At 36.4% G+C, this 27755-nt stretch overlaps 1 long non-coding RNA gene across 2 annotated transcripts; it reads right to left on the minus strand.

The window, feature by feature from the left end:
• LOC120238748 lies at positions 1–27707 on the minus strand. Of its 2 annotated transcripts, XR_005530306.1 has the most exons (4): positions 27591–27707; positions 21145–21255; positions 12483–12553; positions 1–215 (listed from the first exon to the last, which is right to left on the minus strand). It is a non-coding gene; the product is annotated as an uncharacterized LOC120238748 (long non-coding RNA). The 2 variants fall into 2 exon arrangements; XR_005530307.1 differs by lacking the exons at positions 1–215; positions 12483–12553 and adding an exon at positions 17613–17639.
• Positions 27708–27755: the final 48 nt, after the last annotated feature.

A 27755-nucleotide genomic window follows, 5' to 3' on the forward strand; every position in this document is an offset into this window, starting at 1 on the left:
CCAAACAAACAAAAAAAGAGTTGTCGTCATTCTTTTGTTCTCCAACACTGCTGTTATAGGAAATGTTTCCATTTTTAACCACAGGCTATTCCAGATGATGCAACTCTTTTGGGTTTGAGAAAAGTAATAGTATCTGTATCAAGGTCTTTAGGCTTCAGGCATTTTAGTATCATAATTTCAATTTTCATCACTTCCATTTTCTAGATAATCTCTCACTGTAACAACAGATCATAAGACTGTAATACTGAACCTACTTCCAAAGAGAATTTGAATAAGGTAATTTTAATATTATGTATTATAATTTCATAATATTCAAGGGACAGCAAAAAAAAAAAAAAAAGATTGGGACTTGGTATAAAAAATGTAGTTTCTAATCTTGGTTTTGCAACTTTCTACCTCTGTAATTTCCAGAGGGCTTCAGCTTTCTTATCTGCAATGTAAGGAAAATAAAGCTAGATGGTCTCTAAAAAGTTCTGCTTTAAGTTTCTAGATTTCTCCACTCTAGCTGTTCCTCCTCAAAAATCCTCTACTCCCCCTGCTGGATTATCAGCTCCTGTGCTGTGTCCTTTTTAACCATGTAGCAGAGTCCAAATTTCATTAGCCACAGTTTTATCACATGTGTGTTATTAAGTCTCATTAGCTCTGAAGACTTGCTAAACCCTATTTGCTTTGTGTGTGCTGATTTCCAGTTTATTCTGTCTTCAGTTCATACATAATCTCCCTTTACCTGGCAAGCATATTATACTAAAAAGTACATTTCTTGTCAGTCATTAACACCCAGCACTCTTCATCACCTCTGATCCACATCCAGAGCCTTCAGTCTGATACCTTTTATTATCTCTCATGAAAGATGCTTTCATCACTATCTTCAAGACAATTAGATGTAGCAGATATGAATTTCCTGAGACAAATGTTGATAGAATTTTTCACTGTCCTTTCTACCTAACCAGCTCAGTATGATATCAGCTCTGAAGTCAGAAAGTCTAAGAGGAGTCCAGAATCTACCAATTACTGGTTATACTACTTTGGGAAAATCATCTAACCTCTCACAATTTTATCTCCAAAATTATTATTTCATAAAGAGGTTGTAAAAGATGAATTTAAAAAGACAGGTGTATGCAACAGAGAACAGTTAGTAAGTAAAATGCTTTTGTATTAGGAACGTTCAAGTTTGGAAGTTCCCCCAACATTCTCAGAGTTGGAATTTGTTGTTGTTGTTGTTTTTTTTCCTTAGGAAGATTCCATGAAAAAAAAAAAAAAAAAAACCCAAAATATGGAGAAGGGAGATGAGGTCTGTATTAAAAAAAAAAAAAAAAGAAAGAAAGAAATATGAGCTCTACTGGAATGAATGTTAAGAGGTGGCATATCAATTCAGCAAAGTTTAAAACCAGATAAATCTATGATTTTAAAATGGTAAAGAATTATTGGAAATTGGTATACACTACTGACAAAAGTACAAATTGGCACAAACTTTGGGAGGTAGATTTTGCAATATGTACCAATGACCTTTAAAATGTACACACATAGTGGGATGCCACATAGTGGCTCAGTTGGTTGAGCATCTGACTTCGGCTCAGGTCATGATTTTGTAGTTTGTGAGTTCGCACCCTGCATTGGGCTCTGGGCAGACAGTTCAGAGCCTGGAGCCTGCTTCAGATTCTGTGTCTCCCTCTCTCTCTGCTCCTCCCGTTTGTGCTCTGTCTCTTCATCTCTCTCAAAGATATATAAACATTAAAAAAATATTTTTACCCATATAGGAATAGTATTTCATCAAAGTTAAGTTTTGATAATTACATTATGGTCATGAAATAATAAAAGATGTCTTGTGTTTGGAAATGCACACTGAAATATCAAGTGATAGAGAGGCGTCATGTCTGCAACTTACTCTTTGAAACACTCTATTCTTTGCTGTGTGTGGTCTAACCGTCTGTTGCCAGCAAGCTGCATCAAGAATGCAAGCTGCATCCCCACGACTATCAGTGAGCTGAGGAAATGGGGACAGTAGTTGGGTCTGATGATTCATTTTATGTATCGGCTAGGCTGGGCAAGGGTACCCAAATGTTTGGTCAAATATTATTCTGGATGTTTCTATGCAGATGTTTTTTGGATGACATTAACATTAAACTGATGGCTAAATAAAGCTGACTACTCTCCATAATTTGGGTGGCCTTCATCTAATCACTTGAAGGCCCTAGTAGAACAACTGACTTCTCTAAGGAAGAAAGAATTTTTCCAGCAGACTTTGGACTTGAAATGCAACTCCTCTAAGTCGTCAGCCTTCTGGCCTGCCCCATCAGATTTTGGACTCACAAGTCTCTACAATCACGTGAGCCAGCTCCTTAATACAATGATTTCTCTCTCTATAAATACATCCTGTTGAGTCTACTTCTCTAGAGAACCCTGATAATACAGTGGGTAATTACAAATGTCACATAGCTCACTTATTAAAATTTAGTAGCTTCTTTACTAAGCACTCTTCTAGGTACTGTCCACTTCTTATTAAATTCCAAAATTAGATTCCAGATTTCTAAAGATGCTAATTCTGACAGTATTTGTTGGTTTAAACATTGCTTTAGTGGAGAGACATATTTTTTAGAGTTCCTTATTCTACCATTTTTACGAATATCACTATAACTTACTCTTAATTCAATATGTTATTTTCAAGCATATATCTGATATATATATACCAAATATGCATATATATGAGACATATATACATATTTGATATGGAAAACCTGAGTATAAAATAAACCAAGATTCTTTTTTCTTCATAAAACTTTTTTATAAGTCTGAAATTATATCAAAATACAGCAATTTTTTAAAATGTAGTAGCTACCTTGGACACTGGTTCAAGAAAGAAGACTGAATATATGCCAAGCCTTTTCATCCTATCCCAAGTGGCAGAAAATTACAGAAGAGTAGACTTCTATATTTCTTAAAATATAATAATAAAGAAAAGCAGTATTTATCTTCAGATCTTCAGACACTATGAGGAATCCTTTCATGAAAAAAATAGACAGGAAAGTAGAGAAGAAAGCCACAGCCCCACACATACACAGAAGAAAATTCCTATAAAGGTGAAAGTTGGTCCAGGTATGTGCTATGCCTACAAATGTCAGATAATGAACACAGGAGGGACCTGGGACAAGCAAAAGAGCAACTGGTTGGAGTCCCAAAGTAGAGATAGGACTTTAGGACTCATCTTTCTTTGGACCGGGCAGCAAGCAGCAGAGAGGTCTATTGTCACACAGAGCAGAGATAGCTGATGCTCGGGAAAGAGGTCAAAGAGGAACTTCAGGAGGCTAGCAGCCTCAGCAATGGGGAATTGTTACTACCCAGAAGCAGCTACTGGCTCACTCCATCCAAAGGTTTTATCCCATCCCTCCTCTTTCCATATACAGAGAAAAGCTAAAGGAAACAGAGACTTCATAAACAACCCTAAATACATAGTTAAGCATTCAATCACAATAATCAAAAAGAAAAGCCAATAATGAAAGGGCAGAAACAAGTCCAACAAAAGGCAGAACTCATTACCTATAAAACATAAGCTTAATAATGTAAAAAGGATAGTATTTTAAAATATCTAATAACTTAACAAAGATATAAAAGGATATTCATTTTTAATAAAAATAACAGAGGGGCGCCTGGGTGGCTCAGTCAGTTGAGCATCCGAATTCTGATTTCAGCTCAGGTCATGATCTCATGCTTCATGGGTTTGAGCCCCATGTCAGGCTCCACGTGGACAGTATGGAGCCTCCTTGGGATTCTCTCCCTCCCTTTCCCTGCCACTCCCCTGTGCACACATGTATGTGCATGCTCTCTCCCTCTCAAAAGGAATAAATAAACTTAAAAAGAAATAACAGAATATCACAGAAATTTAAAATTTGACCACTGAAGTTTGAAAAACCAACCAGTATGCTGTTAAGGTGATTTAAAAGAAATCGGTGAGCTGCAAGATTGAACTAAGGGTTCTTCACCGAATACAATCCAAACTTAAAAAATGATGTATAAGAGAAATTGATAAACCAGGAAACAAGAAAAAAAAAACAAATAATAAAGAACCAGTAGAATTGATCAATATAGCCTTCCACTAAAAAAAAAAAAAAAAGACTAAGGTGCCTTAAATAAGTCTTAAACAACAGAAAACAAATTCATTTCTCAAAGAATCACAGACTGGAAGTCTTTGGTTTGTAGATGGCTTCTTCTTACTATGTCCTTTCTCTTGAGTAGCCTTTCCTCAGTGTATATGCAAAGAGAGAGAAAGGATGGGCTTTCTGGTGTCTTTTCCTAAATGGATATTAATTCTATCAGATCAGGTTCTCACCTCTAGGACCTCACCTAATCCTTATGACTTTCTTGGAGACCCCATCTTTAAATACAGCCACACTGAGGATTAGGGCTTGAACATATGAATTTGGGGGACACAAAAACTTTAGTTGATAACAATCAATAAAGCAAAAGCTGGTTCTTTAAAAAAAGAAATTCAGGGGCACCTGGGTGGCTCAGTCGGCTAAGTGTCTGACTTCAGCTCAGGTCATTATCTCGAGGTTTGTGGGTTCAAGCCCCGAGCTGGGCTCTGTGCTGACAACTCAAGAGCCTGGAGCCTGCTTCGGATTCTGTGTCTCACTCTCTCTTTGTCCCCTCCCCTGACTGCTCTCTCTCTCTCTCTCATTCTCTCTCTCTCAAAAAGGAATAAACACTGCAAAAAAAGAACCAAAAAATTCAGAAATAAACTATATTAGAAATATAAATAGATGTTAGAAAAATTTAAAAGCTTCTAGAGGATACCTTGCATAGTTTTAACTCAAAAGGAAATTTAAAAAGCCATATAAGGAGAGCATAAGGAACGAAAAAAACTATGGCAATTTCATTTAGGAAAGATTTTAAAAATCTGAGCTAAAGCAGATTAGATTTGTAAAGTAAATCACATCTAATAGAATATTAAGAAAAAAAAAAATGATCATGGCCAAATAGGCAATGAGAAGTAAAAGTTAATTAGTTACAAGGCCGGTCCCCTGCAAGCTGGTCTGCCAAAAATGTGGCATCTTACAAACCCCCACTAAAAGTGACTATGGCCAGAGCCTCATGTAACCAATACTAGTCAACCATGATGTTCAGTCCCCACTGCCACCTCTAGGCATTCTCAAGTGAGGGGAGGGGCTGATGCTAACCCAATCAATCACTTATGCTGACGTGGCCTATTGGCGTGGCAAATCCTGCTAACCTGAAGCATCTTATGTCTATAACCAAAGGTCTTAGAGTTCAGCTGGGCGGGGACGTCTCGTCAACCCCAAATGCCTTGCTGCCAGGACGCTGCTAAAATCAAAGTTCTGTTGCATCACATTCATATCATTACTGTATTCTGGTCTTTGATCATGTCAGGGGAGGAGCTGGTGTTTCTCTAATTACTCATTAAGACTTTCACAGTTCAATGGTCAAGGTCTCTCCAATGGAATCTGTCACATGGCCCAAATAGGCTGCTATACTTCAAAGTGGAATGAGGCAATGGTGACACACCACCAAGGTACCGACCCCTATCCCTTGAAGCTTTCCCTTAGAAACACTGCTCCAGAAGGTTTGATATGTGTGCTGTTTGGCCACTTGCAATGGTTTGCAGTGACCTGTCACATTAGAGATTACAGAAGGAAAACCATATAATCATCATCATATTTACATGTGAGAAATTCAATATTCATTCATAATTTTTACAACTAAAGTTAAATCTCAACCTAGCACCATTTATAAAAATGAATTCCAGACTGACTAAACAGTAATACACTAATAAAAAAGTGTAACATATAAAATGTCAAAGTACAAATGTATTTGTAGGTATGATATAAAAGTCATAGAAGACTGATAAACTTGAACACACTGAGATTAAATCTTCTGGTGGAACTAGAACTCAAAAAAAAATTAAAACCATAAAATAAGCTGAAAGGCAAGAAACATACAAGAAGTAGTTCCAAAATGTAGACATATAGACTAATATTCAGAATGCATATTGTACAGAGTAAGTGTACTCAAAGCCTCAAGGTTGCTTTTCTGTTTATACTTTTTAAAACTTTGTAAAATAGTAAATTTACTTACTATCCTAGTACAAGCCTGTACTGAACAACATAAAAAGTACAAAACAGATTTGTGATTTCTAATATATTAATTCAAAAGCATATGACTACATATAGCACATTCTATAAGCAAGGCGGGAAAGGAAAAAAGGGAAAAAAAGAAGACTGGTTGGCCTAGTAATAAATAGCAATAGAGATCATCTATATTATAGTATATCGTACACCACTGGTAATAGTCAAAATGCACAAAATAAAATTCAGATATGACTCAGGAGAGATGATAGATGGCTATGACCTTATAATGTATCTCAAAGGCTATGGAGAGTCCATTCAACTCACTATGTAGTTTGTGTCTAGGGTGGCACGTACTGTCTAGGCTTGTACAAAAGAAAGAACAGAACTTTACTTTTAAATTAATAATTATAAAGTTATAGGATATCCATAAAAGTTGCTCACTGCTACTGTTATTTATGCTATCCAATTTGTAACATCCAGTGTTTAGGATTGACACTGAGTCACATTTTTATAAGGTAGGTAAAATGTTCTTTCTTCCCTCATTATAAAAAGTGTGAACTGGTAGCTTTTTTTCCCCCTGAACTTTTAGGAAAGCAGCAATGAGAGCACTTTGGCTTGGGCTCAAAAGAGAAAAGCTTTTTTTTTTTTTTTTTAATGTTTTATTTATTTCTAGGAGAGAGAGAGAGAGAGAGACAGCGTGAGCAGGGGAGGGTCAGAGAGAGAGGGAGTCACAGACTGAAACAGGCTCCAGGCTCTGAGCTGGCAGTCAGCACAGAGCCCGACGCGGGGCTCGAACCCACGAACCACGAGATCATGACCTAAGCGAAAGCCGGACGCTTAACCAACTAAGCCACCCAGGCGCCCCAAAAGAGAAAAGCTTTTAATGGTGATTTCAGAGTTAAAGAGCTCCACATTTAGGATTTTTTAATCACGTAACATCTCATTGTACAGAAAACCTGACTAAAAGAAGCCACCCAAAACACCAACCCACTCAGCATTAATGCACATCTATTTTCTTCTAAAATTTTTCCTTAATAGAAAATTAAACAAAAAATCCTAATAGGTTACGACAAGTCAGAAGTATTTACATAGGTAAATACTCCACAAAGGCCAATTGAACCCATAGCTAAAACTGAATTGTGCAGGTTTTCAGTGAGATCATTGGTCACATAATACAAACAAAAGCCAAGTGTTTACATATAAGGTAAGCCTTCTAAGAACTGAAACCCAGGAAGTGTTGGCCTTTGTTCTGTGCCATCTTGAAGACCCACATTTTATTTTTCAGCGAGCATAACCAATAATAGAGTATATTAGCTACTATATGTAATGTTTTGGTACTATTCATAAGTTTTCCCAAAGAGGTGCTTTGCTTATGCATTGGAAGTCTCATATAAATGAAACACCTTATCAAATATTAACACAGAAGGAAGTGACACAAGATATGACATAGACAGTCAAGTTACCTCTTTGTATATTTAGGAAATTATTTTCTCCTTCAAGGTATTTACACTAGGAAGCATAATGTGTCCTGATTAATATTTCAGTAGTAAAGATTTGAGTGATCAGAATGTTGGCAAAACCTTAACTCAAAACTGTTAATAAATACTTCCAGTGACAAGACTACGTGATTGAGTTATTACAAATTTATTATTATGAGGGAAAACAAGTACAGCCAGTCACCTCTGAAAAATGCCTCAACCACCCCTTCTCCATATGGAAGGATAAAATTACATGTGGTCTATCATACAATTAATCCTACCTCAGTCCCCTGAAATTCCCTTAATTTCATTCATTAGAAGGGGATATAAAGACTTTATAGAAGCATTCAGTTTTCCTATGAAACAATATCTTACATATTATGAAACAAAATTTTCTATAGTACTAGCTTCACAGATTGTGGAAATGGAGAAAAGAAGAACCAATTCAAAACCATTCTAGAAATTGCCTTTAAGCATAATAATGAGTATCAAAGAGCTGGAAAGCCACTATTAAGTGCTGAATCTCCCCTCCCCCACCAAATTTATATGTTGAAGTCCTAAATCTCAGTGCCTCAGAATATAACTGTATTTGGAGATAGGGTCTTTAAAGAGCTTCAGTAAATTAAAATTAGGGTGGGCCCCAATGCAATCTGACTGGTGCTCTTATCAGAAGAGGAAATTTGGACAGACACCTGCAGAGGGAAGACAATGTGAAGACACAGGGAGAAGATGACCATCTACATGCCAAGAAGAGAGAGACCTGGAACAGATTCTTACCTCAAGGACCTCGGAAGGAACCAACCCTGCTGACACCTAGATTTCACACTTCTGGCCTCCAGAACAAGGAGAAAATAAATTTCTGTCATTTAAGCCACTTAGTCTGTAATATTTTGTCATGGCAGTCCTAGCAAACTAAATTTAGGATTTTTGTTTCCCAGCTACATAAACCTTGGTCACCACCCCTCGGAGGAAATAGTAGTAGAGGCTCCAGCACCCAGCTCCTACAGCCTCTCAGAAACCCTTCTTATTGCTGCAGCAAGGTTTCAATAGATGGGGGTCAAGGACTTCTCCAAAGTGCCTTTTATAGTTAAACTCACAACATAGTTTACCCCATTTCCAACAAGTATGATTAAAAAAGAAAAAGGTAAGTGTGTTGTTAGAACCAGAAGCCATCTCTGTGTCAGAGCCATCATCTGACAGGTAAGTGCAACAGGGAAACTGAGGTGACCAAGTACCTGAGGCGGTATGGTGGCTCTCAGGACTGTGAAATTCTTCCTGCAGTATACCAATCCAGTTGCTTCTTTATCTTGTTTCCAAGATACTTTCCATGTTCTTCCGCTTCGATAATAGAGGTTAGACTGAGTCCTGCCCTTAGACCTACCACATGATTCCAGTTTTTTGTTTGTCTTTTTATCCTGCTGGAGCTTTTTCTACTTTTCACAAGTAGTACTGGGCTATTTGCAAAAGTCTTCTGAAGTATCATGTAGCTGGAAACTGCAGCTCTGGAAGTCATTTCCTTATTTACTGTAACTAAACTGAGCCTTGCAGAACCTAGCTCTGTGCATCCAGCAGCCCTCTATACTTCAGTACCTCTTTGGATTGTAATAGGAAACATTTTGTCTTCTAGAAATAGTTTCCCAAAGGTAGCCATTCCATACTCAGTAATTCCTGAGGTGTGGAGTATTTATCAGGCCATCTTCCTACCCCACATCCAGTCCCTCACTTAACTGCCTTGCCTAGAAAGATTGTCTCCTGCAGTTCTCCAATGGATTTTTTGTTTTGTTTCTAACAAAGAAGTGTCACGCAGTAAAGGTTCAACAACCTAAGGAAGTGGCAGTATCCAAGGCTATGGATGAGGTAACTGGGCATTACAAGGTGCTGAAGAATGCTTAACATCTAAATGCATTACATATACTTGAAGGGACATATAAAATAGACAGAAACGGTTAAAAATGTAGCTTCATCTTCCCCTCCTCAGTTCATACCTCTAAGAAATAATTTTTATTTACTCCCAGGGACTTAGCTGGCTGGTAGGTAAAAATGCAGACATGGAGGGACTGAGAATGCTCTTAATAGAAGGAAAAACATGAAGATATTGCAAGACTAGATTTGGGAGAGTACAGGAGGTAGGATGGAATTAAGTAAGAAAGTGAAAGGTCACTTTTTTCATGACTTCTAAGGAAAAGAGGGACGTAATTCTTGCATAGTTTGTTAACTCTGAAGAGGACAGATAGGTAAAGACCAATTTTAGTTTACTTAGTATTAAATGAAGGACTTCTTCTTCCACTGCTTCAAGAAACTTCATAAAGACTTGATTTTCAATGCTTTTAAAAATAGAATTTGTATTTTTTTTAATGTGACATTGAGCTGGCCTTAGTAGGATGGGAACAAGAAAGTCTTAGATTTGAGGTATATTTGAGGGACTACCAGATGGGATTTTAACCAGACGATAAAATTGTTCAACTCCAAGTCAGATTAAATCATTACCCTAAAACAAAGCCACAAATTAACTTTTACCATACCCATACAGGGGGTCGGGCACCACACTTTCATTAGTTAGGAATTACTTTAAGGCATAAAGAAAGTGAATTCTAGCTGGGAATTCAGAGCTCAAGATTAGATTATTTACAGATAAAAACCAGATTTAGGCAGCATTTCATCATTTTACTAAATAGAGGCATTCTTTCAGAGTTACAGACTAAAAATTTATTTTAATCCAGTCTTCAAAGATATCAAATTGTTAGAGATGGTGTCTTTCCTGGCCCAAAAGAAGAGACCTGTGGTGGAAATAGACTGATCCAGGGTTCATCTCTCTTTTTACTGGCTATGAGTGAAACCACTGGAGACTGGGATACTATGCTACAGTCATCCAGCTGACTTTGGGACCACTAGTAGGGGTATTTACTACCATAAACTGGAAACATTAAGATGGGACACTGCCAGGAATGGGAGAAAAGGCATGTAATTTATGGTTGGAATAAACCAAGTGCCGGTAATAGTACAAGACTCCAGAGATTAGAAATATTGAAGATTAAGTGAGGATCTACAAAGTCTTGAATTTAGAGTTGGTAGTGAACTTAAGGCCACAAAGAACTAGTTCTGTGCAGTATTCAATCTATCTCTTCCTCCCACTCACCAAAAAACCAACTGTACATTTCAGGGTGAAGATTTGCTAGCATTCTTAGGTTAAATTAACACCCACATAATAAAGTAAAGGGAAAATAATCTACCCATATATTTAGACTTTAAGATTCTTTTTAAAAAATATCTATTTATTTATTTTGAGAGAGAGAGAGAGTGTGTGTGTGTGTGTGTGCGTGCACACGTGCATGCACAAGCAGGGGGAGGCAGAGACAGAGAAGAGAATCTCAAGCAAGCTCTGTGCTATCAGTAGGGAGCCTGATGTGGGGCTCTATCCCACAAACTGTCAGATCATGACCTGAGCCAAAATCAAAAGTCAGATGCTCACCCAACTGGACCACTCAGGCACCCCCAGACTTTGAGATTCTTGAAATGAATCCTCCAGCAAGGTGTGAAAGAATTAAAATGAAGAATTAGAAATAACAAGATCAGATTAGTGTAGGAGACATTTATATATCATATAGGTAAGAACTACTAAACAGATTTATACTTTACTACTAATAAGGAACAAATCTTAAGAGAAGACACTGATGAGTGTCAGGAAGAACTCTGAGCTTAGAGGTGATTCAGTCCCCTAAAACATGACCCTTAACTAACCAAATCCCTGAGATTAGGCCAGGTTCTTCACTCACAATCAATAGATTCTAAGAAGCAGCTCATGGCCCAAGTCACAATTTTCAGCAGAATTAGCTTTCAGTCTGAGAGGGGGCCCAGAAATGAAACTGCTGTGACCATTCACACATATTTCACCAGCTCACAAATATCAGTGTGGGAGGGATAGGTATAGTTGTAACCCCAGGACTGGTCAAGACCCTGAAACATGGACAGGTCTTCACTTTTGCTTTGACTATGGAGAGGTGGGGAATCTATCTGAAACTATCCCCCAAAGGGAGAGGGCTAGCTGAACATTTTTTTTTCTTGGCTGGCAGAAGAAACAGACCTTGGTTGTGTATGTGTAGGAAGGGGTCAAGAGACACCTCATAAACATCTTAATCAAGCAGAAAGATCTGATAAATAATTTATACTCCAAAGTTTTTCTCTTTGTTCTAAAATACATGTTCATAGCAGACTCAAGTTTAGACAGAGATTTTTGACTCTGAAGCCCTTTTTCCTTAACCAAAGCAAAATCAAACACTAGAGTCAAACAAAGCACCTATAAATTACTTACCTGTATTTGGCTCCTATGTGGAATTACTCATATGATGGAAATGTAAACACCTTGTTTTCATCTAACATCCAGGCCTTAGCTCTGTGACCCTCTGATTTTCACCTCTACTTCTCTATTTCTACTCACTTTACTTGAACCATTTTCCTCCATAGGATCTTTCTCCGAGTGACATCACCCTCAAAAAAATATCGATTGCAAACCTCTCTGATCCTCTTGTTCTCCCAACAAGTACATTAAAACCAATCATTTTCAAGTAATGTAATTATACATTACTTCAGTTCTGTTTTCATTTCTGTCCCTCTCCAGCTTTGATTCTATGGCCCATCATTAAAATTATTCTCTTAAAAAACCTTCAGAAACCTCTCCCCTGTTGACCTTCCTTAGTGAACTCAGTGATCTTTTCTCCCCCCTCTCCTGTACCTGAGCAACTGAATGTTCTTGAATGTCATATGGAATGACTTCAGGTATCATTTTCATCCAGGACCAATCGTTAAGTATGCATGCACACGTAAACACGTGTGTATGCAGGCCTATACGAAACCTATAGCTTGTTCCATAATCTAATAATCCCACTTCCAGATATATAGCAAAAAGAAAGTCATCTCAAAGAAATACCTGCACTCCCATGCTCAGTGTGGCATTGTTCACATTATTCATTCCCCCCACACACTGGAATTTCATTCAGCCTTAAAGAAGAAGGAAATCTTGTCATAGGTGACATCAATGAAGCTGGATGAACCGAGGACATCATGCTAAATGAAATAATTCAAGCACAGGAAAAAATAGTGTATGATTATCACTTAATGTGAAAAAAAGTCAAAATCATAGAAGCAGAGAAAATGGTGGTTACCAGGAGTAGGGGGCAGGAAATGGCGACATTTGTGAAAGGGTACAAAGTTTCTGTTACATGGGTTGAGTCGAGGTCTAGAGACCTCATTGATAGAAAGTTGGCTGTGTTTAATAATATTAGGTTGTATATTTGAAATTCACTGAAGGAAATATTAAGTGTTCTTATCATACAAGCAAAAAAAGCAACTATGTGAGGTGATGGATATCGTAATTAGCTTGATTGTAGTAATCATTTCACAATATATATGTATATTAAAATAGTGCATCATATATCTTAAATATATACAATTTTATAAAAATAAATTAATTCAAGACCTATTAAATTATTTCATCAGGATTTGGTTTTTCTTAGTCTCTCTACTCTGCCTCCTTCTGCATTAGGTTCACTCTTAGGTTTCCTGTGAAAGGCAGTGGCAGCAAAACTCAAGTCTAGTATAAAAGAGAAATTCTAAGGAACCTCCTTGGCTCTAAGTGAACATATCCCTAACACAGTATCAATGACTGTAGCTGGGAATATCACAATTTTTAGGATAGGTCACATGCCCATCTCTGGAGCATGGGGTAAAGAAGACTCCTTTTAAAATAGATCAATGAGGGGCACCTGGGTGGCTTAGTTGGTTAAGCGTCCGACTTTCGCTTAGGTCATGATCTCACGGTTTGTGGGTTCGAGCCCCGCGTCGGGCTCTGTGCTGACTGCCAGCTCAGAGCCTGGAGCCTGTTTCAGAGTCTGTGACTCCCTCTCTCTCCCTCCCCTGCTCACGCTGTCTCTCTCTCTCTCTCTCTCTCCTAGAAATAAAAACATTAAAAAAAATTAAAAAAAAAATAAAATAATAAAATAAAATACCTCAATGGGAGCGCCTGGGAGGCTCATTGATTAAGCCTCCGATTCTTGTTTTCAGCTCAGGTCATGATCTTGCAGGTTTTGTGGGTTCAAGCTCTGCACTGGGCTCCACACTGACAGTGCAGAGCCTGCTTGGAATTCTTTCTCCTTCTCTCTCTGCCCCTCCCGTGCTTGTGCTCTCTAAATTAAATGAATGAATGAATGAATGAGTGAATGAATGAATAAATAAATAAATAAAATTTTTAAAAAACGCATCAATGGAGGAGGAGGGTTTTCCAGAGACTGAGGTGGAAGACAAAAAATATAGCTGTCTATGCAATATTTGAAAACATATATACCAGAGGCAAAAATTGGAAGAACATATAAAAATCTTACAGTGGTAAAGTTATAAATTGTTTTCTGCTCTTTTCCCAAAGTTATTTTATTAGAAAATTTTAAATTGTATTGTTTTATATAACTATACATCAATCCTCATTTACAGATTCCATATTTCTAATTCTGCCTACTCACTATAAATTATTTATAACCTCCAATATCAGTGTTTGCTGTGCCTTCAGAGGCAAGTCTCTGCCCTCTAGTTTCAGCCTTTATGTTGTAAATTGGTATCTCATTTTGTAGTCTACTTAGTGTCACATTTTTCCAATTACTGTACTTTTGTTGGTGATTTTATTGTTTAAAATGTAGCCCGTGCATACAACTAGCATTCTTAAGTTCAAGAAGGCTGTGATGTACCTTAAGGAGAAAAACAGAGCTAGATAAGCTTTGTTCAGGCAAGAGTGTATAGTGCTGTTGGCCATGAGTTCAGTGTTAATCAACAGTATAGATTAAATAAGGTATCTTTAAAGAGAAACATACATAAAACAAGCTTCTGTAATGATTAATGAAAATGTGGTGACCAGAGGCTTTCAGAATTTAATTCTGCATTCCCTCCAGGAGCAATGATTCATATTTGCTAATTCAGTGTTCACAATGGTGTAAAAGAACCTAATGACCATGAATAATGACAACAGACTGCAAGTATATATGTGTTTTATTTTTTATTTTTTTTCAATTTTTTAAAATGTTTTCTTTATTTCTGAGAGAGAGAGACAGCATGAAAAGGGGAGGGTCAGAGATAGAGGGAGACACAGAATCTGAAGCAGGCTCCAGGCTCTGAGCCGGCTATCAGCACAGAGCCCGACGTGGGGCTCGAACCACGAACCGTGAGATCATGACCTGAGCCAAAGTGGGACGCTTAACTGACTGAGCCACCCAGGCGCCCCAGTATATGTGTGTTTTAAATAAATATAATAAAATTACATTTTCAGAATCATGAATTTTATAAATGAATATAGGAAATACATTCAAAGGGCTAATATAAATGTAAAAGGCCAAAATTAACAATATACAAAAGTTATTTCTCAAAGATATTTTAGTAACATAATCTATCCTCAAAATAAACATTCTAAAAAAACATTTGATATTGATCGACATCACAGTGGTGACTAGCTATAGAAAATTTTGAATAACATTTATCAGATTTAATATTTTTCTATGCATGTTGTTCATAGTTATAGCTTATATATCAGATCTTCAATTAAAATCAACTATTGAAAATTCTGAATATAATATGAAAACAAGTTTCCAAATAAACCATAAAACTACAAATTTTCAATAAATTTCAACCTGCACTGTCTCTGCTAATTAAAGAGCCTTAAACACTTGTGTATCCAAAGTACTTGATTTATTTTGCTAAATTGTAACTTCTTATTGCAAAAGTTAAACTGAAAAATGTTTTATGGATTTGTAAATTTTATAATTGCAAAGGTGAACCAGCAATATACCAATAATGGCTACTTTTAGAGTTACCTTAGAAAATGAAGATCATTAGGGTTAAGTAATCTTACCAGGAATGTAATTATGATGCACATAAGAAATAAAGACAATGGTCCTAGTTCAAGAAAACTGCTTTTTATCTACAAAAGCATAAAGTCCTTTGGGGGGTAAAATGGTATGTATTCTTCTGTGAACATATCAATATTAATAGTACCTCAAACTAGGCATTAATGTGTTCCCTGATTCACTCATTCATTCATTTTATTCAACAAATATTTACTGCTAACCTCTCACATGCCACACAATAGTCCCAAATGCTGGGCAACAGTGGTAAATAAAAATGGACATAGTAAACAGGAGCTTTAATTCCAGTAAGAGGGAAAGTAGATGGTATACAGAAGCAAACAAAAAAAAATAAACAAGATAATTTCAGATGTTGATACATGCTAAAGGGAAAAAAAGACAGGTTGGTATTATAGATGGATATGCTGAGGGAGATGATGAGATGGTCAAGGAAGGTTTACATGAAAGATGATATTTGAGCTAAAACTTGAAAACTGAAGACACAGCCCATAAATAGCCTTGAAAAGAAGAAAACTTGGTCCTGTATGAAGGACAAAAATGAGGTCAGTATGACAATAAGTGCAGGAAAGATTTCCAGTACAGATCTATCAATCAGAAAACAATCAGAAAAACCAATAGAAAAATGGCCAAAAGACTTAAACAGGTGCTTCACAAGAGTCCATCCATATGACCAATAAATACGAAAACGTCCTCAAACTTAACAGTCATAAAGGAAATGCAAACTAAAAGTACAATGAGAGAGGTACTTGGGTGGCTTAGTCAGTTAAGCGTCTGACTCTTGGGAGTCATGATCTCTTGGTCCATGGGTTCAAGTCCCATATCAGGCTCTGCCCTGAGTGTGAGTCTGCTCAGGATTCTCTCTCCTTCTCTCTCAGTCCCTCCCCCACTGGAGTACACATGCACACACTCTCTCTCTCAAAATAAATAATAAAATAAAACTTAAAAAAAAAAGTACGAGATACCAATGTAAACTTATCAGCAGAACCACTGTGTGGTTCAGTGGGCTGAGCGTTCGACTTCGGCTCAGGTCATGATCTCAGGGTTTGCATGTTTGAGCCCTGTATCGGGCTCTGTGCTGACAGAGCCTGGAGCCTGCTTCTGATTCTGTGTCTCCCTCTCTCTCTGCCCCTCCCCTGCTCACACTCTGTCTCTCTCAAAAATAAACATTAAAACATTTAAAAATATCTTATAAAACTGTAGGAAAGTGAAATATGGTATACTCACGTTGTAGAATACTATATAGCAATAAAAATGAACTGCCAAACAAAATGTCAGTGAATCTTCAAAACATACCAAAAGAAGCCAGATTTAAAAAAATACACACTTTATGATTCCATTTAAATAAAGGTTTAACACAAGTAGAACTAATTTGCAGTGTTAAAAGTTAAGATAGTAGATAGCTTTGGATCAAAGGGATCTAGTGACTGAGAGTGGCCGTGGGGTAGCTTCTCTGGGGCAGGCAATGTTCTTCAAGGGTCCTAACAACTGTGATAGATAATGAGTGAGAGGAAGAGACTTCATTATTACCCAAATATGGTTATAAAGGTACTTACTTTGTGAGCTATAATTTTCACACTTTTTTGTATATATGGTACAATTCAACAAAGCATGTATTTTAAAAATACATCATATTACAGTATAAACAATTTGAGGAAAGAATGCTTTGGTCTTGGGTATAAGTAGGGCTCTGAGAAAAGTAAACTAAATCCATATGTTTTAGAGGTGAAACGGGTAGAACTCACTGATATATTTTGTATAGGTAATAAGGGAAAGGTAGTGATCAAGATTGACTACTAAGTTTTCAGCCTAAGTAACTGAATCAAAGTTGGTGACACTTATGTTTTCACAAAGACAGAACAGATGATTGTGTTAGATGTTTCTTAGGATTTCAGTAAGGAGAACAGAGATGTGTACACTGGATTTAAAAATGGAAGTCATCGATGATCTATAAACAACATTAGGTTAGTGGTAGATTTGAAATCCTCCTCATTGGAGCATGCTAAAGTGTAATTATCAAGTAATAACGTGGAGAAAACAATTTTAGCCAACTTCAAGTAGGTTTCTGTTTTCTTTTTAATATTTATTTATTTATTTTGAGAGAGAAACAAGAGAGAGCAGAACACTCTAGCTGTCAGCAAAGAGCTCGATGTAGGTCTCAATCTCACGAACCACGAGATCATAACCTGAGATGAAACCAAAAGTCACTTAATTGACTAAGACACCCAGGCGCCCCATTCTAGTTTTGTTTTGTTTCCCTTCTCTGAATCAGGAGAACAGAAATGCAAAGAAAGAAAAAAGCAAGCCAGGAAGCATTGAGATCAGAGCAAGTTATGACATATGTATTATGCAAATAGTTGAGGAGAGTCTGGTATAAAAATATAAGCTTGACTTATTTAGTAATTTTGGTATTTTAGGCCTCATCTACCATGATTCACCTTTCCCTACCACTCCAAAACGAGAAGCCACTTTTTAAGAAACCTCTTGATATATTACTTGCACAACAAATAGTCAAATTCTCTATTAAGTTTTGCTATGTGTAGGGGAGGAAATTCCCATTTTTTTCTCTTCATTTCTTTAGCTTTAACAGCTTCACTGAGATATTATTCACATACAAAATTCACCCATTTAAAGTGTACAATCATTTCTTCTTATGTCCTAGGTTCCTTAATGATACTCAAGTGGTGTCTGGTACTAATAACATTCAGCATAAACTAAAAAATGTTTTGGAAACAAAACAGAGATACTTTCCTTCTAAACTTTTATTTCCATGATAAATTTTAATATAAAGTTATTTATTGTACAAAACAAGAATTCAGAAAACAAAACAGAAGAAAAACCATTTCCAATTGATATGCACAGAAGAACGCGTGGTAACCTTATGAGAAGTTTTTTGTTCTTAACTTTAGGAAAATTATTATTGTTATATATCTGTATGTTCTTCTGGATCCATAAGAAAACCCCTACACATTTAAACTACTATTTATCTGTCCAATTACTTGGGGTCAAGAGCATTCTTAACAAATATAGGCTTGATCCCTGATTTCTTGAATCAGAGCTGCTGATTCTTAGAGGAAAGTATGTAGTAATGTCTATTGGTACCACGCCAAATGCAAAGATTCCAACTTCAAGAGGAGCTGTTAGCACATCCCAAGGCTATTTTTTTAGTGTATTCTTTCTCTTTTCTCCTGCATCTTCACTGTGATTATTCTAAACCTTTATAAATATTTCTCACACCATCTTCCCCATTCTCAAAAGATAAATTTGTCTCCTACTTTACAAGGAAATCTCTATTACTTCTCATCTCACCTAAAATCTTATCTAAAACTGCTCATTTATTTGCTGCAGTTTCAGATCCTGATTCTATTGTTGTTCTTTGTTTTTGGTTCTGAAATACTTCTTGAGGGTCTGCTATGAGCCAGACTTGACGCTTAGGGAAAAACAAAAATCCCTCTCCAGGGAAAAACAAAAATCCCTCTCCTCAAGTAACGTTAAGTATTATGAGTACAAACACAGAATGCTACAGAAGCAGATGGTGGCACACTATCCTCTCAGGTAGAGGGTGTCAGGCCACTTAAGAGAGATGATATCTAAACCAATCCGAAAAATGGTAAGTAAGGGTCAAAGCTCTTTCCATGTGTCCCCATCCCCCCAGTCTTACGTACTCTACATACAGGGACTTTGAGGAAGTCCCCTACAAGACAATGAAAATATACTTAGGGCAAGGCTCCTATCTATCTTGTTAACCACTGTATCCTAGGCATCTAAAAAAGTTCCTAAGAAAACTATAGCATTTTTTTAATATTATAAAATAATGGACTTCAGAATTGGACTGCCCCCGGTGGTGTTGATACTCAAAATATTTAACAACCAGGATGGCTGTATGTATCACCTGTATATCTTCTGTAGCTCTGGATTTAAATTCTGGCTCCATTTCCTGACATTTTTAAATTAAGGCAAGTCAGTTAAATGATCTGGACATCATTTTATCATCTGTATGTGTTGAGGGTAATAATACTTAATTCATAGGACAGTTTTAATGACAAAATGAAACAGCACATATAAAACCCATTTCAGTGCCTGGTACACTAAAGACATATAAGAAATATTTGCTTTCCTTTCTACTCTGCTTTTAAGTGAGTTAAATTTGTAGTTAGATAAGAAAATTAAAATATACAGAAACCAATGCAAAATGAGTATACTCTAATTATTTCATCTTTCCTTAATGATTTTTCTCAAGTGCTCAATTTAACAAATAATTATTTAGTTTGCTTCTAAACTCTAAAATACATTTATCTTTAATTTTCTCTGTGATGTAAATTTAACATTCACTGTTCATTCATTTACCTAATTAATAAAGTTGTGCCTATAAGTCAACCTTAGATTATAGTTAATGACTCAACAGGAATTTATTAAGAGCCTGTGCAAAATTGTAATTTAGCTTTGTCATTCATGAACTAGTTTATGCAGATACTTTTGGATAGATTCTATCTTAATAAATGCTCCAAGATGGGGCACCTGAGTGGTTCAGTTGGTTAAGCAACCAAGTCTTGATTTGGGCTCAGGTCATGATCTCATCGTTTGTGAGATCAAGCCCCAAGTCTGGCTCTGTGCTGACAGTGTGGGGCCTGCTTGGGATGCTACCTCTTGCCCTCCTCCACTCCTGTGTGTGCGTGTGTGTGCGTGCGTGTGTGCACGCGCTCTCTCTCAAAATAAACTAAAAAAAAAAAAAAAACTCCAAGATGCTTAATAGATATTTTCTTTACTTTTGCTTTGTTTTAATAGTGAAGATAACTGATAAATTTCATCCAAAATCTGAAATCAAAGTTGAATGGAAAGAAACTGCTTATTGGCATAACCAAAAATTGATACCTTTTGCAGCAACTATATTCTTCGGCTTTAAAATTTTTAAAGGGAATACTTAACAAATAGTTAGAAATCTGATAAACTGTGCTAAATGCTAATTTCAAATCTTAGTAATTGATCTGTATGCTTTAGGTCTATACTGGTTACAAATATTCCAGTTTATTCAGTATATGGAGACTTTTAAAAATAAAACAACAGACCCAACAAGGATAATATAAATTAAGTTCTTCAGACAGTATACCAAATACAATAGTGTTATAAATGGAGTAGAATTATATCAGTAGATTGAAGAGAGCATTATTTCAGATTGGCTTAGTTATTTCTCCAGACATGTGCCCATTCTCAGCTGATTTTTATTTAAGCTGTTTGCCATGGGAGTAAAATAGTTGATTTGCTTAAAGGTAAAATTTTGTTCCACTAATGTCGTGGAATAACAATCTTCAATTAAGTTCACCACTTCCTTTAAATCACAAGACACAATAACAGAATCTCAAGAGAGTCTAATTAGAGAATTTCAACTTGTCATTCCAAATGATTTATACACTGTCATTGATGTTCCTCATTTTAGAAATGTGTCATAATTCTAATAAAGAGTGATGACTTTCTTATTCTGGATGCTAGTAACTACATAATTATTGTTTCAAGAATCACTATACAAATATTGAGAAAATGAATCACTAGAGAGTTTTAAAATGAGAATGTGAAAATAGAAGTAATTTTAAATTACATAATATAAAACTGAAAGCATGCTTCTTCAACATACCACATCTAAATTTGCAAAGTAAACATGCCACATTGAGAATAGGAATAAGTTGCAATTCTTACCCTGGAAAGAAACAAACTAAAGGTTTTTCCCAGTTTGTCCAATTTTCAATTTCTTTAGAGTGGGTGGGTCCTTTCTTCTTTTGGTCTCGGAGGAAACCCTGGGCTGCCTTTCTGCACAAACGATGAGTTGGAAAAGACAAGGAGACACATTAGTTTCATAAAAGACTCTAAAATTCCCAAATTCATCCTTACGTTTAGGGCCTCCATAGCCTTGCCATCATCTTTCTGGGAAGATTAATTCCCATTTACACTGTAGACTCTTCTCCAATATATTCTGTGAAGCTTCTCGGTCCCCATTTCTTTTGAGAACATGTTCAAGCCCTGTTTCTTTCAGAATACTTGTCGAAATCATGTATCCACTGATGACTCCCCAACCCTTTCTTTTTCTGTTATGTGTATATTCCCTTTTTTATTTTTTAATTGTAATTTTAATAAAAGGGAAAGACATAAGTAAATCAGCCTGTAATTCTGAACAGAACTTGGCAATTTGCTTTCTTACCAATACATTGTGAACATTTTTCCATGTCATTTACTGCCTACATTATTTAAGCATAGGCTGGTTTTAGTTTTGAAGCCAGTCTTTTTACTCCTCAATTATGTATTTACACAGTTCTAATGAAATTCAAAGTAAATATCACAGTATTTTTCCAATATTGGACTCACTAGATGATTTTATTAGAGATTGATTTAGAGACTTTCACTTATTTTTCTTTTGTTGCCTGTGCTTTTGCGGTCATATCCAAAAACTCACTGCCAAGTTCAATGCCATGAAGGTTATTCTTGTTTTTCTTCTAAGACTGTTACAGTGTTAGTGTTGTTTTGTTTTTTTTGTTTTTTTTTTTAATTTCTGAGAGAGAGCGAGAGACAGTGTGAGCAGGGGAGGGTCAGAGACAGAGTTACAGAATCTGAAGCAGGCTCCAGGCTCTGAGTTAGCGGTCAGCACAGATCCCAATGTGGGGCTCGAACCCACGAATTGTGAGATCATGACATAAACCGAAGTCGGACGCTTAACTTACTGAGCCACCCAGGCGCCCCTATAGTGTTAGCTCTGACACTTAAGTTTTTGATCCATTTTTACTTAATTTTCACATATGGTGTGAGGTAAGGGTCCAACTTCATTATTTTGCATATGGATATTCAGCTTTCCCAATACCAATCATTGAAAAATTGTCCTTTCTCCATTGAATGCTCTTGGCATCTTTGCTGAAAATCATTTGACCACCTATATGAGGGCTTTGATATATATTCTATTCCATTGATTTATGTCTTTGTGTTAGTGATATACTGTTTTGATTCTGTAGCTCTGTAACATGTTTTGAAACCAGCAAATGTGAAACCTCTAGTTTGTTATACTTTCTCAAGGCTGATTTGGCTATTCGAGGATTCCCTTGATTCCTTGGATTCCTTATTAATTTTAAGATGAATATTACCCATTTGTTTGAGAATAGTCATCCTAGTGGGTGTGACAGTAATGATTTTAATTCCAATCATCTATTTCCTTAATGCATTTTTTTCTTTTTCCATTCTTGCAGTTAGTGGAGGTAAGTTAAAATCTTCCAGTTTTGTGTGTTTATCTCTTAGTTCTGTCCAGCTATGCTTCATATATTGTGAAGATGTTTTATTAAATGCACACAAACAGAATTTATCTTCTGGTGGAAATAATACTTTGTTTTTTTCTTTTCTGAAAGTCTGCTTTGTCTCACGTTAATATCTTATATCAGGCTACTTTCTACTTTAGCTTAGCTTACTCATAATCAATATGTTTTCATCCTTTGCTATTTTCCACAGATCCCTTATATTCAGCATTTTTCTTAATCTAATAGGACAGTCTTTGAGTACTCTATGTACATTTAATGTAGTACTGATATATTTGGTTTTAAATATATCATCCTTCAATGTGTAAAGCAGAAAAATGACGGTCATCTAAGTCTATTTTTCCTAAATCTTTTTATTAAAATATCATTAGGAGAAGCAGAATTATTAACATTATGTATTATCAATATTAAAAATTTTTATTTTTTTCTCAGCAAAAAGGAGATTTGAGACTGATATAATTTAGGTCATATGGGGAAAAAGCATACTTTCTCTAACTCTTAATTAAAGAACCATTTCATAAATACAGTATGTATTTATGTGTATATATATTTATATATATATAGCATATATGTGTGTGTATACACATATATTTGTGTGTATATATATATATACACATACGTATGTATCTATATCTGTCTAATACCATATTTTAGAGTTGATAATTTCCTTATTGCTCTACATTTCTCTTCTGAAAAAGTGAATAAACCTGCCTCACAGTTTTTAAAGATGAAAGATGAGGAGCCTGTGTGGGTCAGTCAGTTAAGTGTCAGACTTTAGCTCAGGTCATGATCTCACAGTTCGTGAGTTTAAGCCTGGAGCCTGCTTTAGATTCCAGTTCTCCCTCTCTCTCTGCCCCTTCCCTGATCGTGCTCTTTCTCTCTCAAAAATAAAATGATAAAAAAATTTTTTTAAAGATGAGAGATAATTATGATCTTATAAAGACTTCTGTTCTTGACTCTTAGTAAACATGGATTATGGAATATTCTCCTAATTCATTTAATATCAAAATGCACAAAATTTTTCCCTAGGTCTCTTCCTCTTTTCTTCAACCCAGGACATTATTTGCTCCCCAAATCAAAGACATCCATATGCATATTTTTTTAAGTGAGTTTGCTCTATCTGGAAAACTGTAGTTGTCCTCTGCTTAGATGCATAGACTAAAAAAAAAAAAAAACACCTTTTAATCTCTTGAGACTCTTTAGACTATGTTTGATAACTAAAAAGATATATTGACCAAAACATTAAATATTCCAAATTAATGAATGATATACTCAATGTCAAGAAATAATTACATTTTTCTCAAATGTAAATGTTACTGGTAATTTAAATCGTATTTCTGTTGCTAATAAATTCCTAAGTTAAAACACAAGATTTGGTGTGAATGTAGTCATTTCATTTCCATTTCCATCTAAACAGCATTACACATCAAAATGGAAAAATAATGAAAGGATAACCTGGGTTCTAAAATTCTTTGTTTTGGGCAATCACCTCAGTCACTAAGCTCAACATATCAATGATTTTCTCAATGTACAGTGAAGTATTTCCAGGTAGTCCTAGTACTGCCTTATCTCTGTTCCTGACACTTCTATATAAGCCAACACAGGTATTAGAAACATATTAGTTCATTTGAGATAATAAATGCATAAAGCTGTCTTGTTAGAGAAACAAACAAAAAAAAGTCTTTAAGTTGAAAATGTGGATTATTCCAGAAAAAGCACTGGTAGGATGGGATAAGGTAAGAACATTTCTAATAGCTCCTGTCAATAATATACAGCAATGCAATTCATTATGATGTAGAAGAACTATTAAGAATTTTGATATTAGTTTAGGATGGTCTTGAAGAATTTTTTTTTTATTTCAGGCACAAAGGGCTTTGATTATGACTAGGGAACACTTGGTATTAAAATAATATCTTTCTGTCACATACTCTAAAAAAAAAATCACAACGCAATAATATAAAAAAATTGTGATTCAATATGATGATATCTATTATCTGGAGATACAGGATCGTCTTCTAAATGTGATTTCATTTTAAGACAAATATGTAAGTAGAATCATAATTCTCAAACTGATGTTGGAGAATCTTTCCAGGCCTCCCCAATTAACTGAGAATTTTTAAATTTTTAAAAAATATCAATGATAAAATAAAAAAGTTTATATAGAAGATCACAATTGGGGTCAATTCAATAAAAACTTTATATAAATGAACAAAAATACCCAATTTCATTCCTGAGTTGGCAATGTTTATAAGAGCTGGTGAAAAAATAGGCTGCGCTAGTTTAAGAATGTCTTTTAAAAACATGCTGAATCATTTCAAGAGTTTGAGAGGAGAAATGTAATGGCAAGATTTACATTTTTAAAAGATCATTATATACATCAATACAAAGAATAAGTTGGAAGCCAAAAGGAAACTAATTAGAAGAAACTATTGTAACAGTACAAATAGAAAACTGCAGCATATTAGGAATTATGGAACAGGATTTGAAAGATAGCTAAGAAGTAGAATCCATAAAACCAGGTGAACAGATCGGCTATCAGATGAGAGGGAAAGTCTTTTAAAGCCAAAAGGGAATATTATAAAATGACTGTTGGGGCGCCTGGGTGGCTTAGTCGGTTAAGCGTCCAACTTTCGCTTAGGTCATGATCTCGCGGTTCATGGGTTCGAGCCCGGTATCGAGCTCTGTGCTGACTGCCAGCTCAGAGCCTAGAGCCTGTTTCAGAGTCTGTCACTCCCTCTCTCTCTGACCCTCCCCTGCTCACGCTGTCTCTCTCTCTCTCTCTCCTAGAAATAAATAAAACATTAAAAAAAAATTTTTTTAAATGACTGTAGAGGGGCGTCCGGGTGGCTCACTTGGCTGAGTATCCAACTCTTGATTTTGGCTCAAGTCATGATCTCCTGATTTGTGGGATCAAGCCCAGCATTAGGCTCCAAGCGCAGAGCCTGCTTGGAATTCCCTCTCTGCCTCTCCTCTGTGGGTTCATATGTGTGCACCCTCTCTCTCTCTCTCAAATAAATAAACTTAAAAAATGTAGGGGTGCCTGGATGGCTCAGTCAGCTGAGCACCCAACTTATGATTTCTGCTCAGGTCATGATCCCAGGATTGTGGGATCGAGCTCTGTGCCAAGTGTGGAGCCTGCTTGATATTCTCTCTTTCTCTCTCTCTCTCTCCCTCTCTCTCTCCCTCCCTCCCTCCCTCTGCCTCTCTCCCCTGGTTCACACTCTCTTAAAAAAATATATATATATGTACACATATATATATAAAATTTAGGAAAAAATATATATATATAAATTTAGGAAAGACTACAGAGAAAATGATTAACATTAGTGAATTAAAACCACATCTTTTTTTGTACTTTTAAGAATCAATTGACTATTCATAGGCAGTTTAAAAATCTACCCTAGGAAATTATGTGTTTAACTGTGTGTATTATAAATTCAACAATTTCACTACACAGTGTGAGTTGTGTGACGGCTTTGGCAATTTTCTCTCCACTATATAATCTTTTTAAACAATCTAGCTTAATTTCTTTCTATAGATCCTACAGAAGTTTAATGTTATCCTTTCATTGCTGTTTATTTGGTAGTTTTACGAAATGTCTTTTCTCTGACAAACTGACTTTGTCTTCTTGGTTTTTACAGTGCAGATGTAAACGTCACAGAATTATTTCTTCTCTCCTGATTTTAAATAGGAAAAAAAGGTTTTCATAGGCACATACAGAAACTGTCATAAAAAAGTAATGGAGGAAATTGCTTGTCTCCATTTATCTGACTAATATCCATATGATAGATTTTATTTCCTTATACATTACAAAGTCATTTTGGGGGTGCCTGGATGGCTCAGTCGGTTAAGTGTCTGACTCCTGATCTCATCTCAGGTCTTGATTTCAGGGTCATGATTTCAAGTCTTGTGTTGAGCTCTGTGCTCATATTTTAAAAATACGTTAAAATCTAAAGTTGCATGCGGTGTTTGTTCGTTAACAGCTGTTAATTTTCACTGAAACCAAAAAGAGGGGCTTAACCACAATAAAACATATTTTAAAGTTAAGCCTTGAGTCGAATCCATCCTTTGATCAGAGATAACGGGGTGGGGAGGTGATTAATCAAAACGAGATGCAAAAATATCTAACATTAACCAATATTTAAGACTTCAGTTGACCGAATACTAAGTAAGAGAGTGGTGAGGGGCTTCATTGTTGCCAACTGGCGTTTAATCAGGATAAACTGCCTACATTTACCATTTTCTCGTTTATTTTTTTTAGCCAGAAAAAGCCGCAGAGCTTGAGGGGTTTCACCTGACTGCGACCTCCAAGGACAGTAACAAGTGCAACAACTCGCGACTCCGCAGCTTACTCAAGGATTATCATCTAGAAATAACCAAAGACGGTAGCAACTCTAAGGCAGCCAGGGGTACAATTCCCAAATTTCAAAGCTTGGCACTAAACTAAAAATATTATATGTATAATTTTTTATTAAAAAATATAATATGTATATTTTTTTAAACAGCAGTTCTCTGAATAACTATGGGACCATGAGTAATTGGCCGAGCTTATGTTTCAAACGATAGCCTGAAAATTCGCAGCAGCGCCCAGGAAACGGAGGTGGGGGGCTTGAACAGCTTCCTGCCGCCCCCCCCACCTAGCCCCGAAAGCATCGTTACAGCTTTACCAACTCCCAGCCACAGCGAGGCGACAGCTCTATGAACCCTTAACGGCGCTAACAGAGCGGACCCAACACGCACCGCAAAAGCTCGGGGACCCCCAAGCGGACGCCGAGTGGAAAAGATTCGTCGGACGACTGCCGAGAAATAAGCCGCCGACCCAACGGCCACAGTGGCGGATAACGCGCTTACCCAACTCCAGCTCCGCCTTCGCCTCCGCCTCCTAGCGCCGCCGCGGCCCCGCCCCGCCGCGGAGGCTCACGGGACACGTAGTACGCCACGCCCACATCCTCTTTCCCCCTCCCCTCAGAGCTCCGGCTTCTGGAACGCCCTCTCAGCTCCCTTCGGCCTGGCTTC

This window comes from Hyaena hyaena, unplaced genomic scaffold (genome assembly GCF_003009895.1).
Source record: "Hyaena hyaena isolate Hyena2069 unplaced genomic scaffold, ASM300989v1 scaffold_216, whole genome shotgun sequence".
Taxonomy (NCBI): domain Eukaryota; kingdom Metazoa; phylum Chordata; class Mammalia; order Carnivora; family Hyaenidae; genus Hyaena; species Hyaena hyaena.